Raw genomic sequence first — 15,538 nt, 5'->3', positions numbered from 1 at the left:
CTCCACCCTCTACGAAACAATTCCACTTTGTTCAGTAAGCCAGAAAGTCTTGGTCCCATGTGGACTGAATTTAATGCAAATAAGGTCCTTAATACACAAGTAAAGAATAAAGTTACTTATTCTCTACTGTAAGAAGTGCCACATTGCCCACTATTTGGGTCCTGTGCCCAGATTGTGACCATGCATGGCAGAGGTGAGATTCCCCCAACTCCAATTTGCTACACTCTCCAAGAGAGATAATTGTGATCAGAGGTGGAACTAGGGGAGGGTGTGAGCAGGGTCACTGCCCAGGGAGTAACCTGACTGGGGGCACGGAAATCTCATTTAGTGCATATGTTGCGGCACTGCATTGATTGACCGGTCAATCTGCACTGCTGCCTGTCACAGTGACATCCTGATCGGGCACTGTGATCAGCTATAGCACTGACCCAGGTGAGATAGTTCAGCACTTTACAAGGAGGGAACAGATGTTGTGGGTGACAGATGCTGGAGGTAGGCCAAGACTGTTGGCCAGAGTAACGTGGAGACTTACTGCACTCTGCATGCCCATCCTCTCCCTGACATCAGGGGAAGGAAGTGGCCCTGGGGTGTGTGTAGGTATGCCAGATGTCAGTGTATGCATAAGTAAGTATGCCTGTGTAGTGGGAGGTGTAGGGGCGTTAAGCTGGAGGACTTAAAACAGGCACAAAAGCACATAGATACCTCTGATTATACCGCACCAAATGCTGATAATATCATGCTGTAGCTGCACTTTACAGAAGATGATGCAGATGTCATCATTGGTTGGTGGGTTCATTAAATCAATCCATCATATCATAACCACACTGTGCATATGATGTACTGAATCAGTAACACCAGGAAGACATCTCCATGTTAGGAGTAGAGTTGAAGTTAACAGAATATGTCCAGCACTGTGGTGTGTAGCCCATAAATAATAATTGTGCACATTACCAGAACAACATACTGTCAACTGCAAGATCATTTTGCTGCTTGTAGCGTATGCTCATCCTGTACAGTGTTGTAGTAGATCCGTCTCTTCAGTGTTCACTGCAACAAAAGTAAGACATTGCATTAATATTACAGACGTTTGGGGGCTGAAATCTCACTTCGCTGCGGACAATTTCCCTTTGCATAAGATTCTTGTGATTATGTCAATGATGATCAATAACTGCATCATAACACAGCCGCTCTATACAGAAGATGTACTTGCTCTCATTGGTCATTGAGGTAATACGTCACACAATGTACAGATATAGCAAGGATTATTTCTCCCACTTGTGCATTATGGCATTATGATGGGAAATGTTGTGAGATTCTGCATTATCAGCATCACTGAATCTTTTGGAAATTAAGTGATATTCTATGTTTTAATGCAATATTATGGGTGATCAGCCGGTAAAATAATAATAGCTTGCTGTATCTGTAGCCATGCTCTACCCATGATGTGCTGAACCAATGACTGCAGAGAGATTCAGAGTGCTAAACATGACTGGAACGCATCTCTGAATAATGGGCAGCAAAGCAGTGCAGAATAGGAGGTGAAAGTATTTAAAATGGAAGATCCTTAGCAGCTGTGTGGAGAGTAGACAGTACAGACTGACCAAGTAAATGGTAAAAGGAGTAACTTCAACATTACTTGGCTTTGTTCTCCACATTGAAGCTTTCCTCCTCTTTAAATCACTAATACTGATGCCATGTGTAACCTGTACTGAGAGTTATATAATCTACTGGCCTAGATGAAACCATATGATGCAAACAGGATCCATCCCACTCCAGATTCATAGAATTTACCACCTCAACCTTTCATAACAATCACATAGAACTGCAGCTGTGCGCTACTGCACATGTTCTTGTTATGAATGGTAGTAGATGTGGTCCTTGGGTCTTTACTTCATACTGTAGCCACCCTCTACTCATGATGTATTGAATCAACGAAAACTTGCATGGTTCAGATCACAGGAAGGGGTAGAGTAGAGATGAAAATATTCAATGTGAAACCCGTAGCAGCCGGATTGTGTGGAGTCAATAAAACGACAAATACTAAATGGTAAATGAGAAATATACACATTGCTTATCTGTCTCTGTGTAGTAATTTTCCTTCTCTTCAACTGTCCTTCAAATTTTCTCTTTTGCAAGAAAAGGAACACATGGCTTCAATATTCACTTCTGTTCTGCAGTCATCCCTCCTGAAATAAAAGTTAAGCATTGCATTGTTATTATGATAATACATACAATAAACCTTGCTCCAAACCATTTGATGCAAAGCAAATCCACCTCCCACCCACAGCTGTGCTCCTTCTAGAGCATGCATGTCAAACTCCAGTCCTCGAGGGTCCCAAACAGGCCAGGTTTTCAGTAGGGATATCCTGAAAACCTGGCCTGTTTGCTGCCCTCGAGGACTGGAGTTTGACATCCTTGTTCTTGAGCTTCTACCACGCAAGTCATCCATGTGAGTGACACTGTACTGCAGTCCTGGTCTGCACACAATCTACTGAATCAATGACATCACACTGTAAAGGCAATCTACAAGATGTATTAGTTGTCCACACTTCCGAAATGTTACTTTTATGTCCAAATCACTTATTCCCATGACCTGATATTTGTATTTGTTATTTATAGGATTGTCACAAAGAGTTGATGAGGTCACCAAATGATAGTATGTAGAGAGAAAGAGAGATCTCAGAACAGAGCCCTGATGTATACCCACAGACAGATCAATAGAAGACGAAGACATGTTAGCAACAGAGATGGAGAATGTGTGACAGGAAAGTTATGATGAAAACCAGGATAGAACTGTGTTACGGATACCAAGAGAGTTTAGAATATGAAGGAGGAGAGTGATTGAGAGCATCAAACGCAGCAGATAGATCAAGTAGGATTAGTAGGGAAAAGTGACCTTGGGAATTTGCTTTAAGCACAGTCTGTAGAACGAGCTGTACGAAAGGCAGGTTGTAAAGGATCCAGGAGGGAATGTGATTTAAGAATGTTGACATTCTAGCAATTAGGAGACAAACAGCAGGAGGGATACAGGGCGGTAGTTAGTAAGGCACATAGGGTGTAGGTTGTTTCTGAGAAAAGGGTGACCACTACAGGCTTAAAGTAAGAGGGTAAAGAGCCAGAGAATAGGGAGGAATTGAAGATGTGGGTGAGAGTGGGGACTAAGAGATGCAGTAAGGTGTGAGGGGATACGATCTAGAGGGCATGTGGTAGAGGGAGAAGAGAAGATGATTAGCTTCCAGCTCTGTAAGAGAAGAAAAGGAGTCAAATGCAGAAGGAGAATTAGGTAGAAGGAGAGAAGGGGGAAGGGACAGAAGGAATCTCCTTGTGGGTGGCATCCACCTTGCCTCTGAAGTAGTCAAATGCTTGAGGAGAAGTGAAGGAAGGATGGCAAGTGTGAGGAGAAGGTTAGTGGAGGGAGTCAAATACAGGGAAAAAAAGACAGCGTAAATTAAATTTGAGTGTTGATGAATGTGAAAAAAAAGTAGTGTGGTTTGGCCCCAGAGAGCAGCTTTATACAGGACTGGAGACATTTTTACTGTAGAAAAATCAAATATCAATTGTGTGATTTCCTTCATAGGCATTAAGAACAGCGAGTGGAAGTGTGATGAACATGTTTGGGAATTTAGCCAAGGGTGTGGGCTAGAGGGACAAGTGTGTCAGAGCCTAGAGGGGGCATATAGATAGGAGGATAGCATTGTAAGAGTTAATAAGATTGTTAGTTTAAGCGGAAAGAGAGAGAGAGCAGAGAGGTTAGAGTAGATGTCAGAGGAGAGTTTAATTAAGCAGAGGCAAATCAGTGGGACAGGTAAGATGGGGTGAGGGGAATGACTGATTGTGAATGATGAGAGCAGAAGAGGTCATGTACAACTAGAGCCTTGTTAGTCAGAGAACGGACATTCCAGATGGCATAGGAGAAGGGAAGAGAAAAGTAAGGAAAGGAATGTGGATTACATTAGATAGGTTAACACTCTTAGCAGGGAGGCAGAGGCAGGGAGGCCCGATGTGTATATGAGCAGGTTCAAGATTATAAGAGATATCCCACACATCAGCAAACATAGAAGGAGACATAGAGATAAGTGTAGAGAGAGACAGAGATAGCTCTATGTAGAGAGAGAGGGACGTAGAGAGAATGAGACAGATAGGCGCAGAGAGAGGGGGCGCAGAGAGAGGGGGCGCAGAGAGAGGAGGCGCCAAAAGAGGGGGCGCAGAGAGAGGGGGCACAGAGAATAGGATATTAAAGAGTGCTTTTCATTGAGCAGTGCAGAAATAGCTGCAATAGAGGTCTGTACAAATGGTGCAGTGTGTAGACACATGCAAAGGTAGGGGAAGGAAAGAGGAGAACATGTGGATAAAAGCAGGAGTGTGGAAGTTAGAGAAATTAGAAAAGTTTAACAGAGGAGTGAGGAAACAGCAAGCAGAAAGAACAAGAGAGAGGTTACATTGGGATGACGTTCTGTGGTAAAGAGAAAATGCTAGGAGAGAGCTTTCAAATATTAGAGGACATGAATTGAGGGAGCAAATGTATAAATCAAAACCTGAGGGGGAGGTATAGCACGAAAGCTTGCAGATTATAGTCTTAATGTTGCGTGTACCTGTCAGGGTATTCAAGAAGTTAAATTCTCACAAGTGCAGAGTTCATGATGAAATGCTGAATCTAGTCCCCCTCCAATTTAATTTTAATATAACTTTTCCATTCTTCATTACTGCAAAAAGCAAACAAAACAAAACCACATTGCATTACTATTTTCAAAATGGATTGAATGGCATATTCAACAGTGACTGTGTGATGCCAATATTCCCCACTCACTCGTAGTGAAGCACATATTGTACTAGTGTTGAAAGTAGGCCGGTAGAGTCAGGTACGCAGTACTGATAAAACAATAAGTGCCCGTCGTAAGTACCAGCTCCGCAACAGTGCGGGCATCACATTAGTGACGTGGATGAACATATATGGATAAGCCCATATTAAGGCATCACGTGACCAGAGCCGTCACTGACTGGGTATACGTAAAGACGCAGGGAGATGCAAGGAAAGGGAGGGAGAGAGACAGGGAGAAGATGTGAAACGGAGGAAGGCACGGATGGAGGGAGTTCTTCCGAGCTTCTGCGGGCCTCTCTCTTTCACTGGTGCATGCCGGGAGCTGGTCCCAACATCCACAAAGTGTGTGTGTATTATTGGTTGTATTTTATGGGGGTAGGAGGGTAGTGTGTATATTGTGTGTGTGGGAGTATTATATTGTGTGTAGAGGTGCAGAGGAGAGTACTAGATTGTGTATCTTGTGTAAGGGTGTTGTGTATATTGTGTTTGGAGCTATAATATTATTGGGGAGATTAGTATTGAGGAGGTATTATAGTGTGTATTGTGGGGAGTATTAGTGTGTGTATTGTTTGTGGGTGACAGATGCTGGGGGTATGCAGCAATCCCTGCACTGAGGTCCGAGGCGGCTCTGCATCGCTCGCACGCACTGTGGATGACCAAGCATGTGCCCATGATAATCATGGCCTTAGAGGGATGAGTGTGTCAGAGCCTAGAAGGGGTATATATATAATGGAGGAGGGTGGAGGAAGTAGGAGGAGGGAGGAGGAGATGATAGCATTGTAAAAGTTAACAAGATAGTTAGTTTAAGCAGAAAGTGAGGAGAGGTTAGAGATAAGGGTAGATGTCAGAGGAGAGAGTTCAATTAAGCTGAGGTATCGAGTAGGACAGGGGTGAGGGGAATGAGAGGTGGTGGATGAGAGCAGAAGAGGTCATGTACAAATAGACCTTGTTAGTCAGAGAGCAGTCATTCCAGAGGGCACGTGAGAAGTGAAGAGTAAAGTGAGACATGGAATGTGGATTACATTAGATGGGTTAATACGCTTAGCAGGGAGGTGGAGAGAGAGAGGCAAGAGGCAGAGAGTGGTGCAGGGGTTGAGGAAGAGATGTTGCATGTACCTTATCAGAACATTAAAGAACATCAATTCACACTGGTGCAGAGTTGATGATGAATCCAGTTCACCTCCAATTCAATTTTAACAGAAATGTTTCATTCTTCATTACTGAAAAAAAAGAAAAGTAAAAAACATTTCATTACTATTTTCAAAATGGATTGAATTCCCCCAACAATGACTATGTGTTACCAATATATCCCTCTCAGTCCCACTGCAGCATATACTGTACCAGTGTGAAAGTAGGAAGGTACACAGTACCGGTAAAACAATACGTGCCGGTACTATGCACCATATGAATTATAAGGGGATGTAAATCTCCCAGTCTCTCTCCATATCCGCAACAGAGCGGGCTCCGGTCAGTGGCATGGATGCCCATATATGGGTATGCTCATATTTGGGCATCCCATGTCACTGACCGGAGCCGGCTCTGAGTATAGGGATATATGCGGAGACGCAGAGGTGCAAGGAAATGGGAGGAGGCACGGTGAGAAACAGGGAGAGACCACAGGAAGATAGAGGGCAACAACTTCCACAAGGTACTTGTATGGGTATAATTGTTTGTATTTTGTGCAGAGGGGGTAATTTCAGATAAAATACAATTCTCCACCCTCTACGAAACAATTCCACTTTGTTCAGTAAGCCAGAAAGTCTTGGTCCCATGTGGACTGAATTTAATGCAAATAAGGTCCTTAATACACAAGTAAAGAATAAAGTTACTTATTCTCTACTGTAAGAAGTGCCACATTGCCCACTATTTGGGTCCTGTGCCCAGATTGTGACCATGCATGGCAGAGGTGAGATTCCCCCAACTCCAATTTGCTACACTCTCCAAGAGAGATAATTGTGATCAGAGGTGGAACTAGGGGAGGGTGTGAGCAGGGTCACTGCCCAGGGAGTAACCTGACTGGGGGCACGGAAATCTCATTTAGTGCATATGTTGCGGCACTGCATTGATTGACCGGTCAATCTGCACTGCTGCCTGTCACAGTGACATCCTGATCGGGCACTGTGATCAGCTATAGCACTGACCCAGGTGAGATAGTTCAGCACTTTACAAGGAGGGAACAGATGTTGTGGGTGACAGATGCTGGAGGTAGGCCAAGACTGTTGGCCAGAGTAACGTGGAGACTTACTGCACTCTGCATGCCCATCCTCTCCCTGACATCAGGGGAAGGAAGTGGCCCTGGGGTGTGTGTAGGTATGCCAGATGTCAGTGTATGCATAAGTAAGTATGCCTGTGTAGTGGGAGGTGTAGGGGCGTTAAGCTGGAGGACTTAAAACAGGCACAAAAGCACATAGATACCTCTGATTATACCGCACCAAATGCTGATAATATCATGCTGTAGCTGCACTTTACAGAAGATGATGCAGATGTCATCATTGGTTGGTGGGTTCATTAAATCAATCCATCATATCATAACCACACTGTGCATATGATGTACTGAATCAGTAACACCAGGAAGACATCTCCATGTTAGGAGTAGAGTTGAAGTTAACAGAATATGTCCAGCACTGTGGTGTGTAGCCCATAAATAATAATTGTGCACATTACCAGAACAACATACTGTCAACTGCAAGATCATTTTGCTGCTTGTAGCGTATGCTCATCCTGTACAGTGTTGTAGTAGATCCGTCTCTTCAGTGTTCACTGCAACAAAAGTAAGACATTGCATTAATATTACAGACGTTTGGGGGCTGAAATCTCACTTCGCTGCGGACAATTTCCCTTTGCATAAGATTCTTGTGATTATGTCAATGATGATCAATAACTGCATCATAACACAGCCGCTCTATACAGAAGATGTACTTGCTCTCATTGGTCATTGAGGTAATACGTCACACAATGTACAGATATAGCAAGGATTATTTCTCCCACTTGTGCATTATGGCATTATGATGGGAAATGTTGTGAGATTCTGCATTATCAGCATCACTGAATCTTTTGGAAATTAAGTGATATTCTATGTTTTAATGCAATATTATGGGTGATCAGCCGGTAAAATAATAATAGCTTGCTGTATCTGTAGCCATGCTCTACCCATGATGTGCTGAACCAATGACTGCAGAGAGATTCAGAGTGCTAAACATGACTGGAACGCATCTCTGAATAATGGGCAGCAAAGCAGTGCAGAATAGGAGGTGAAAGTATTTAAAATGGAAGATCCTTAGCAGCTGTGTGGAGAGTAGACAGTACAGACTGACCAAGTAAATGGTAAAAGGAGTAACTTCAACATTACTTGGCTTTGTTCTCCACATTGAAGCTTTCCTCCTCTTTAAATCACTAATACTGATGCCATGTGTAACCTGTACTGAGAGTTATATAATCTACTGGCCTAGATGAAACCATATGATGCAAACAGGATCCATCCCACTCCAGATTCATAGAATTGAACCACCTCAACCTTTCATAACAATCACATAGAACTGCAGCTGTGCGCTACTGCACATGTTCTTGTTATGAATGGTAGTAGATGTGGTCCTTGGGTCTTTACTTCATACTGTAGCCACCCTCTACTCATGATGTATTGAATCAATGAAAACTTGCATGGTTCAGATCACAGGAAGGGGTAGAGTAGAGATGAAAATATTCAATGTGAAACCCGTAGCAGCCGGATTGTGTGGAGTCAATAAAACGACAAATACTAAATGGTAAATGAGAAATATACACATTGCTTATCTGTCTCTGTGTAGTAATTTTCCTTCTCTTCAACTGTCCTTCAAATTTTCTCTTTTGCAAGAAAAGGAACACATGGCTTCAATATTCACTTCTGTTCTGCAGTCATCCCTCCTGAAATAAAAGTTAAGCATTGCATTGTTATTATGATAATACATACAATAAACCTTGCTCCAAACCATTTGATGCAAAGCAAATCCACCTCCCACCCACAGCTGTGCTCCTTCTAGAGCATGCATGTCAAACTCCAGTCCTCGAGGGTCCCAAACAGGCCAGGTTTTCAGTAGGGATATCCTGAAAACCTGGCCTGTTTGCTGCCCTCGAGGACTGGAGTTTGACATCCTTGTTCTTGAGCTTCTACCACGCAAGTCATCCATGTGAGTGACACTGTACTGCAGTCCTGGTCTGCACACAATCTACTGAATCAATGACATCACACTGTAAAGGCAATCTACAAGATGTATTAGTTGTCCACACTTCCGAAATGTTACTTTTATGTCCAAATCACTTATTCCCATGACCTGATATTTGTATTTGTTATTTATAGGATTGTCACAAAGAGTTGATGAGGTCACCAAATGATAGTATGTAGAGAGAAAGAGAGATCTCAGAACAGAGCCCTGATGTATACCCACAGACAGATCAATAGAAGACGAAGACATGTTAGCAACAGAGATGGAGAATGTGTGACAGGAAAGTTATGATGAAAACCAGGATAGAACTGTGTTACGGATACCAAGAGAGAGTTTAGAATATGAAGGAGGAGAGTGATTGAGAGCATCAAAACGCAGCAGATAGATCAAGTAGGATTAGTAGGGAAAAGTGACCTTGGGAATTTGCTTTAAGCACAGTCTGTAGAACGAGCTGTACGAAAGGCAGGTTGTAAAGGATCCAGGAGGGAATGTGATTTAAGAATGTTGACATTCTAGCAATTAGGAGACAAACAGCAGGAGGGATACAGGGCGGTAGTTAGTAAGGCACATAGGGTGTAGGTTGTTTCTGAGAAAAGGGTGACCACTACAGGCTTAAAGTAAGAGGGTAAAGAGCCAGAGAATAGGGAGGAATTGAAGATGTGGGTGAGAGTGGGGACTAAGAGATGCAGTAAGGTGTGAGGGGATACGATCTAGAGGGCATGTGGTAGAGGGAGAAGAGAAGATGATTAGCTTCCAGCTCTGTAAGAGAAGAAAAGGAGTCAAATGCAGAAGGAGAATTAGGTAGAAGGAGAGAAGGGGGAAGGGACAGAAGGAATCTCCTTGTGGGTGGCATCCACCTTGCCTCTGAAGTAGTCAAATGCTTGAGGAGAAGTGAAGGAAGGATGGCAAGTGTGAGGAGAAGGTTAGTGGAGGGAGTCAAATACAGGGAAAAAAAGACAGCGTAAATTAAATTTGAGTGTTGATGAATGTGAAAAAAAAGTAGTGTGGTTTGGCCCCAGAGAGCAGCTTTATACAGGACTGGAGACATTTTTACTGTAGAAAAATCAAATATCAATTGTGTGATTTCCTTCATAGGCATTAAGAACAGCGAGTGGAAGTGTGATGAACATGTTTGGGAATTTAGCCAAGGGTGTGGGCTAGAGGGACAAGTGTGTCAGAGCCTAGAGGGGGCATATAGATAGGAGGATAGCATTGTAAGAGTTAATAAGATTGTTAGTTTAAGCGGAAAGAGAGAGAGAGCAGAGAGGTTAGAGTAGATGTCAGAGGAGAGTTTAATTAAGCAGAGGCAAATCAGTGGGACAGGTAAGATGGGGTGAGGGGAATGACTGATTGTGAATGATGAGAGCAGAAGAGGTCATGTACAACTAGAGCCTTGTTAGTCAGAGAACGGACATTCCAGATGGCATAGGAGAAGGGAAGAGAAAAGTAAGGAAAGGAATGTGGATTACATTAGATAGGTTAACACTCTTAGCAGGGAGGCAGAGGCAGGGAGGCCCGATGTGTATATGAGCAGGTTCAAGATTATAAGAGATATCCCACACATCAGCAAACATAGAAGGAGACACAGAGATAGGTGTAGAGAGAGACAGAGATAGCTCTATGTAGAGAGAGAGGGACGTAGAGAGAATGAGACAGATAGGCGCAGAGAGAGGGGGCGCAGAGAGAGGAGGCGCCAAAAGAGGGGGCGCAGAGAGAGGGGGCACAGAGAATAGGATATTAAAGAGTGCTTTTCATTGAGCAGTGCAGAAATAGCTGCAATAGAGGTCTGTACAAATGGTGCAGTGTGTAGACACATGCAAAGGTAGGGGAAGGAAAGAGGAGAACATGTGGATAAAAGCAGGAGTGTGGAAGTTAGAGAAATTAGAAAAGTTTAACAGAGGAGTGAGGAAACAGCAAGCAGAAAGAACAAGAGAGAGGTTACATTGGGATGACGTTCTGTGGTAAAGAGAAAATGCTAGGAGAGAGCTTTCAAATATTAGAGGACATGAATTGAGGGAGCAAATGTATAAATCAAAACCTGAGGGGGAGGTATAGCACGAAAGCTTGCACAGCAGATTATAGTCTTAATGTTGCGTGTACCTGTCAGGGTATTCAAGAAGTTAAATTCTCACAAGTGCAGAGTTCATGATGAAATGCTGAATCTAGTCCCCCTCCAATTTAATATAACTTTTCCATTCTTCATTACTGCAAAAAGCAAACAAAACAAAACCACATTGCATTACTATTTTCAAAATGGATTGAATGGCATATTCAACAGTGACTGTGTGATGCCAATATTCCCCACTCACTCGTAGTGAAGCACATATTGTACTAGTGTTGAAAGTAGGCCGGTAGAGTCAGGTACGCAGTACTGATAAAACAATAAGTGCCCGTCGTAAGTACCAGCTCCGCAACAGTGCGGGCATCACATTAGTGACGTGGATGAACATATATGGATAAGCCCATATTAAGGCATCACGTGACCAGAGCCGTCACTGACTGGGTATACGTAAAGACGCAGGGAGATGCAAGGAAAGGGAGGGAGAGAGACAGGGAGAAGATGTGAAACGGAGGAAGGCACGGATGGAGGGAGTTCTTCCGAGCTTCTGCGGGCCTCTCTCTTTCACTGGTGCATGCCGGGAGCTGGTCCCAACATCCACAAAGTGTGTGTGTATTATTGGTTGTATTTTATGGGGGTAGGAGGGTAGTGTGTATATTGTGTGTGTGGGAGTATTATATTGTGTGTAGAGGTGCAGAGGAGAGTACTAGATTGTGTATCTTGTGTAAGGGTGTTGTGTATATTGTGTTTGGAGCTATAATATTATTGGGGAGATTAGTATTGAGGAGGTATTATAGTGTGTATTGTGGGGAGTATTAGTGTGTGTATTGTTTGTGGGTGACAGATGCTGGGGGTATGCAGCAATCCCTGCACTGAGGTCCGAGGCGGCTCTGCATCGCTCGCACGCACTGTGGACGACCAAGCATGTGCCCATGATAATCATGGCCTTAGAGGGATGAGTGTGTCAGAGCCTAGAAGGGGTATATATATAATGGAGGAGGGAGGAGGAAGGAGGAGGAGGGAGGAGGAGATGATAGCATTGTAAAAGTTAACAAGATAGTTAGTTTAAGCAGAAAGTGAGGAGAGGTTAGAGATAAGGGTAGATGTCAGAGGAGAGAGTTCAATTAAGCTGAGGTATCGAGTAGGACAGGGGTGAGGGGAATGAGAGGTGGTGGATGAGAGCAGAAGAGGTCATGTACAAATAGACCTTGTTAGTCAGAGAGCAGTCATTCCAGAGGGCACGTGAGAAGTGAAGAGTAAAGTGAGACATGGAATGTGGATTACATTAGATGGGTTAATACGCTTAGCAGGGAGGTGGAGAGAGAGAGGCAAGAGGCAGAGAGTGGTGCAGGGGTTGAGGAAGAGATGTTGCATGTACCTTATCAGAACATTAAAGAACATCAATTCACACTGGTGCAGAGTTGATGATGAATCCAGTTCACCTCCAATTCAATTTTAACAGAAATGTTTCATTCTTCATTACTGAAAAAAAAGAAAAGTAAAAAACATTTCATTACTATTTTCAAAATGGATTGAATTCCCCCAACAATGACTATGTGTTACCAATATATCCCTCTCAGTCCCACTGCAGCATATACTGTACCAGTGTGAAAGTAGGAAGGTACACAGTACCGGTAAAACAATACGTGCCGGTACTATGCACCATATGAATTATAAGGGGATGTAAATCTCCCAGTCTCTCTCCATATCCGCAACAGAGCGGGCTCCGGTCAGTGGCATGGATGCCCATATATGGGTATGCTCATATTTGGGCATCCCATGTCACTGACCGGAGCCGGCTCTGAGTATAGGGATATATGCGGAGACGCAGAGGTGCAAGGAAATGGGAGGAGGCACGGTGAGAAACAGGGAGAGACCACAGGAAGATAGAGGGCAACAACTTCCACAAGGTACTTGTATGGGTATAATTGTTTGTATTTTGTGCAGAGGGGGTAATTTCAGATAAAATACAATTCTCCACCCTCTACGAAACAATTCCACTTTGTTCAGTAAGCCAGAAAGTCTTGGTCCCATGTGGACTGAATTTAATGCAAATAAGGTCCTTAATACACAAGTAAAGAATAAAGTTACTTATTCTCTACTGTAAGAAGTGCCACATTGCCCACTATTTGGGTCCTGTGCCCAGATTGTGACCATGCATGGCAGAGGTGAGATTCCCCCAACTCCAATTTGCTACACTCTCCAAGAGAGATAATTGTGATCAGAGGTGGAACTAGGGGAGGGTGTGAGCAGGGTCACTGCCCAGGGAGTAACCTGACTGGGGGCACGGAAATCTCATTTAGTGCATATGTTGCGGCACTGCATTGATTGACCGGTCAATCTGCACTGCTGCCTGTCACAGTGACATCCTGATCGGGCACTGTGATCAGCTATAGCACTGACCCAGGTGAGATAGTTCAGCACTTTACAAGGAGGGAACAGATGTTGTGGGTGACAGATGCTGGAGGTAGGCCAAGACTGTTGGCCAGAGTAACGTGGAGACTTACTGCACTCTGCATGCCCATCCTCTCCCTGACATCAGGGGAAGGAAGTGGCCCTGGGGTGTGTGTAGGTATGCCAGATGTCAGTGTATGCATAAGTAAGTATGCCTGTGTAGTGGGAGGTGTAGGGGCGTTAAGCTGGAGGACTTAAAACAGGCACAAAAGCACATAGATACCTCTGATTATACCGCACCAAATGCTGATAATATCATGCTGTAGCTGCACTTTACAGAAGATGATGCAGATGTCATCATTGGTTGGTGGGTTCATTAAATCAATCCATCATATCATAACCACACTGTGCATATGATGTACTGAATCAGTAACACCAGGAAGACATCTCCATGTTAGGAGTAGAGTTGAAGTTAACAGAATATGTCCAGCACTGTGGTGTGTAGCCCATAAATAATAATTGTGCACATTACCAGAACAACATACTGTCAACTGCAAGATCATTTTGCTGCTTGTAGCGTATGCTCATCCTGTACAGTGTTGTAGTAGATCCGTCTCTTCAGTGTTCACTGCAACAAAAGTAAGACATTGCATTAATATTACAGACGTTTGGGGGCTGAAATCTCACTTCGCTGCGGACAATTTCCCTTTGCATAAGATTCTTGTGATTATGTCAATGATGATCAATAACTGCATCATAACACAGCCGCTCTATACAGAAGATGTACTTGCTCTCAATGGTCATGGAGGTAATACGTCACACAATGTACAGATATAGCAAGGATTATTTCTCCCACTGGTGCATTATGGCATTATGATGGGAAATGTTGTGAGATTCTGCATTATCAGCATCACTGAATCTTTTGGAAATTAAGTGATATTCTATGTTTTAATGCAATATTATGGATGATCAGCCGGTAAAATAATAATAGCTTGCTGTATCTGTAGCCATGCTCTACCCATGATGTGCTGAACCAATGACTGCAGAGAGATTCAGAGTGGTAAACATGACTGGAACGCATCTCTGAATAATGGGCAGCAAAGCAGTGCAGAATAGGAGGTGAAAGTATTTAAAATGGAAGATCCTTAGCAGCTGTGTGGGGAGTAGACAGTACAGACTGACCAAGTAAATGGTAAAAGGAGTAACTTCAACATTACTTGGCTTTGTTCTCCACATTGAAGCTTTCCTCCTCTTTAAATCACTAATACTGATGCCATGTGTAACCTGTACTGAAAGTTATATAATCTACTGGCCTAGATGAAACCATATGATGCAAACAGGATCCATCCCACTCCAGATTCATAGAATTGAACCACCTCAACCTTTCATAACAATCACATAGAACTGCAGCTGTGCGCTACTGCACATGTTCTTGTTATGAATGGTAGTAGATGTGGTCCTTGGGTCTTTACTTCATACTGTAGCCACCCTCTACTCATGATGTATTGAATCAACGAAAACTTGCATGGTTCAGATCACAGGAAGGGGTAGAGTAGAGATGAAAATATTCAATGTGAAACCCGTAGCAGCCGGATTGTGTGGAGTCAATAAAACGACAAATACTAAATGGTAAATGAGAAATATACACATTGCTTATCTGTCTCTGTGTAGTAATTTTCCTTCTCTTCAACTGTCCTTCAAATTTTCTCTTTTGCAAGAAAAGGAACACATGGCTTCAATATTCACTTCTGTTCTGCAGTCATCCCTCCTGAAATAAAAGTTAAGCATTGCATTGTTATTATGATAATACATACAATAAACCTTGCTCCAAACCATTTGATGCAAAGCAAATCCACCTCCCACCCACAGCTGTGCTCCTTCTAGAGCATGCATGTCAAACTCCAGTCCTCGAGGGTCCCAAACAGGCCAGGTTTTCAGTAGGGATATCCTGAAAACCTGGCCTGTTTGCTGCCCTCGAGGACTGGAGTTTGACATCCTTGTTCTTGAGCTTCTACCACGCAAGTCATCCATGTGAGTGACACTGTACTGCAGTCCTGGTCTGCACAC

The 15,538-nt window shown here is 43.4% G+C and overlaps 1 long non-coding RNA gene across 12 annotated transcripts in view; it reads right to left on the bottom strand.

The window, feature by feature from the left end:
• LOC142475501 (uncharacterized) overlaps positions 1-15,273 on the bottom strand; it is a 96,695-nt gene extending 81,422 nt beyond the window's left edge. For 6 of the 12 annotated variants that reach the window (XR_012790979.1, XR_012790978.1, XR_012790986.1 and 3 more), the window contains exons 1-8: positions 15,120-15,273; positions 14,004-14,099; positions 12,456-12,559; positions 8,600-8,719; positions 7,484-7,579; positions 5,936-6,039; positions 2,067-2,186; positions 952-1,047 (exon numbers count right to left, since the gene is read on the bottom strand). This is a non-coding gene — a long non-coding RNA (uncharacterized LOC142475501). Of the gene's footprint in view, positions 1-951; positions 1,048-2,066; positions 2,187-5,935; positions 6,040-7,234; positions 7,254-7,483; positions 7,580-8,599; positions 8,720-12,455; positions 12,560-13,754; positions 13,774-14,003; positions 14,100-15,119 lie in introns of those variants that run through there. The other 6 variants (XR_012790980.1, XR_012790987.1, XR_012790982.1 and 3 more) reach the window with 6 other exon arrangements.
• Positions 15,274-15,538: the final 265 nt, after the last annotated feature.

Source organism: Ascaphus truei, unplaced genomic scaffold, assembly GCF_040206685.1.
Source record: "Ascaphus truei isolate aAscTru1 unplaced genomic scaffold, aAscTru1.hap1 HAP1_SCAFFOLD_1257, whole genome shotgun sequence".
NCBI classification, from domain to species: Eukaryota; Metazoa; Chordata; class Amphibia; order Anura; family Ascaphidae; genus Ascaphus; species Ascaphus truei.
Note: the sequence above shows the minus strand (reverse complement) of the source record. Positions and strands in the feature narration are given on the sequence as shown.